We start from the raw sequence: 3,315 nt of genomic DNA, 5'->3' as shown, positions 1-3,315 counted from the left end.
TGGAAGAAAGTGTAGGAAGCAAAAGGGATCACAGAAATTCACGTCACGTTGGAACTGTATTCAAATTAAATTAAAAAGCCATAGACTACAGCAATAGAGAAAGCCATGTCAACATTGCATTGAAGTCATCTCAAAGATACAAAGAATCCAATCATTCCAAGACTTTATACTCTGTGGCAATATCTATCCAGAACTGCATAGACTCAAAGATTTCTTTCCTCACATGAGAATTCATAGTGGCAACAAGAGGAAAAGAGATCAATTTTGTCTATTAATAAAATATTTGTTTCACCAACTACAGTCTCCAATCTGTCCTTCGTGCAATGGGTCCTTCCAGTTCATTTAGTTAAGCATGGAGGCAGAACAGATGCTGCTTTCAACATGGAGTAAAATAACATTACAAATAAATGAATCACTTCAGGACAATACTGAAGAAATCATTTTTAAAACATAACTTTTAAAACTTTCATAAATAACTTATTAATTCTGGTTTGGCTTCCATTAAAGTTTTTTACACTTTTTTCTTGCTTTGCCAGCCTCATTCTTCCTGCATTAGCTACATTGCTTCATCTCGCGTAGAATGCTCTTATGTAGCCAGATAATAGCAATAAAAGAATGACTCACTCAATCATGAATCCTGTGGTACCACAAAAGCATTGGCCTGCCTTTTCAAAGGGGTTCTGAATTCTGTAGTGAAAAATGGACAATGCATCAAAAAGTCAGGGAAGGGGACTTTCTAAAGGATTTTCAAACAGATTGTCAATGATTGTTGTTTTCAGGAGCATTACAGATTAACTATTGCATTCCAACAATTCTAATATAAAGAGATGTATCCTTCCCCAGCAAATAGATAAAAGTTATACAGTGCACAAGCCTGCTTCCTGTTCATTTCAGTGGAATTGATTTTCCTATCTGAGGCAGAGTAGTAATGTGCACCCACATTGTGGGCCATGCTTTTTTGGCACGAGAGAAAGAAAATCCCTGATGATATTTTCCTTAGCCTTGGCAGATAACAAAAATAAAAACAGTGATGTAAAGAATTCTTCCACATTATGTTGTCCACAATAATATAGGGTGCATTGAGGCACCCCATTGAGAAAATGGTGAACTGACTCAAGATTTGGGATTTTTTCAGTGAAAATGTATGTGTATAAAAAAATAGTGGTTCTGTACAGAAAACATCTTGCCTGTCTTGTGCAAATGCACTGCTTTCTGTACTGATGTATTGCATTTTATCAAGATGTTAATAATTTGAGATTGGACGCAGAATTCCTGTAAGCACAGCTTACAGAAGGAGTATTTCTAAACAGATGCTAACATGTTTTCCAGTTCCATGGTTCCATCAACTTGAATGTGGGATAGGATGGATTACACCACAGACACAGAGAAGGAAGGCGAAATGTACAAAATAACTTATTTGAATGAGCTAGATCTCCTTTCACAGTTTACAGCACTCTGATTTCTCTTGAACTGCCATGGCTGCATCATATGTGCAGTTTGGTGAGACACTGGGTAAACTCTTTTCTCTAAACTGCCAATCCTAGGTTTTTATAGCAACAACAACAACAAACTTTATTTATACACCACTCTATCTCCCGTGGGGAATCAGAGCGGTTTTCACATAATAAAAACATTCAATACATATACATCATACAAAATACAAGAAACCAATATAACAGCAATTAACAAAACATATTTAAAATTCCAACATTTTAAAACAATATAATATAATACCTTAATAAAAGCAAATGCAATCGCTCCCTTGGATAATTCTACAGCCAATGGGTATACAAAATAAATTGAACAAGATGGCAATATGGGCCAGGGTAAGACTCACGTGGTAAAAATAGGCATAAGCCAGAGGTGAAGTGTGACTAATAGCAAGGAATCTAGGCCAGGATTACACCACTTCAACCTTCCGTATAGCTATCAGGTAGAACTAATAAAAGTAAACACTATAATAAAATCAAAGGAGCAGGTAAAGTGCAGGACAGGAGTCATGTAGTGGCCAGGGTGGCGTTTAGGGATTACAAAATAATCACTCCCAAAAGCCAATTTAGACCCCAAGTTTCCATTTAATGGCTAAAGTGGCGTCTAGGGCTTCAGATTAGTCATTTCCAAAAACCTGTTGAAACCACCAAGTTTTCAAGTCCCTAAGAAAAGATGTTCTTGATGGAGCTAATCTTATCTCTTTGGGTAGGGCATTCCAAAGGTGGGGGGCCACCACCGAGAAGGCCCTCTCACTCGTCCCCACCAGCCGTACTTGGGACAGCGGTGGGATTGAGAGGTGCACCTCACCGGAGGATCTAAGGGTCTGCACTGGGGCATAGGGGGAGATGCAATTGTGAAGATAGGTGGGGTCCGAACCGTATAGGAGGGAGTCATGGAAGTTAAAGTGTAATCTTAGAACTTAAATTGTGTGATATGAAAGGGTGCCTTCTCTATTTATTATTGTCCTTAGAATGACAAAAGCCAAGATGTCTAATGGTACATCTTCAGTGTAGAATGAATGAAATGTGGTGTCACTTTGCCATGACTCAATACTGTGGGCTTAATGGAAGTTTTAGTTTGAAGAGGTACCAGTACTATTTAGCAGGGAAGGCCCTGTAAAATGACATCTCCTATACCGCCATAGCATTGAACCATGGAACTTAAAAAGTTGTCAAACTGTATTAATTCTACAGTGTAGTTGAAACCTTGGACTGAGCAACTGTGAGAAAAACATGAATATACTTATTGCTTGGGAGTATTGCTTTGTGCCTGATGTAGAAATACAATTTGTCAGTATTAATGTATTTTCTTTGGTTAGGTATGAGAGTGGGGAAAAGCTTGTCATAAGAACTTACCAGTAACTTTACAGAGTGATCCTTCCCCTGACTATTATGCTGTGCCTGTAGAGAAGAAAATAATTGTTTACATTTGAGACAAAAGGGCTTTGTTGACACAATTGTATGTTCAGAGCTTTAAGCCTTTTGTGTGATTCCCATTACTGTAACTTTGTTTTCTCACAGTGCAACTTTGAGTGATCAGTCTCTCCCTTTGTGCCTTTCCCACACCTTTTGCTTATAATCTATTATTAAACTGCATATTTGAATTTGGGGAGGACATGCTTTTTTCTTTTATTGACAAAATTCAGTACTTAAAAGAGGTCTAGAAGTAACTGCAGGAATATCTAAAATTATTGCTGCTTGGTGCAGATTTCTTTTGACCTGGGAGGGCATGGATTCCAGAGCAGGAGGCAGAGGGCTTCAGTTTCCACAAGACTAGGAGACACCTTCAGTAATCTGGCAAAATTGGATACGGTGTATTTGAAAT

General features: G+C 38.0%; 1 long non-coding RNA gene across 1 annotated transcript; it reads right to left on the bottom strand.

Annotated features, from left to right (window-relative positions):
* Positions 1 to 437: 437 nt before the first annotated feature.
* LOC134295381 (uncharacterized) lies at positions 438 to 2,893 on the bottom strand. Its single transcript, XR_010001931.1, has 2 exons — positions 2,847 to 2,893; positions 438 to 687 (listed from the first exon to the last, which is right to left on the bottom strand). It is a non-coding gene; the product is annotated as an uncharacterized LOC134295381 (long non-coding RNA).
* Between the last annotated feature and the right edge of the window lie 422 nt (positions 2,894 to 3,315).

The sequence above is a fragment of the Anolis carolinensis genome, chromosome 1 (genome assembly GCF_035594765.1).
Source record: "Anolis carolinensis isolate JA03-04 chromosome 1, rAnoCar3.1.pri, whole genome shotgun sequence".
Lineage (NCBI taxonomy): Eukaryota > Metazoa > Chordata > Lepidosauria > Squamata > Dactyloidae > Anolis > Anolis carolinensis.
This window is presented reverse-complemented; position numbering and strand designations above follow the sequence as displayed.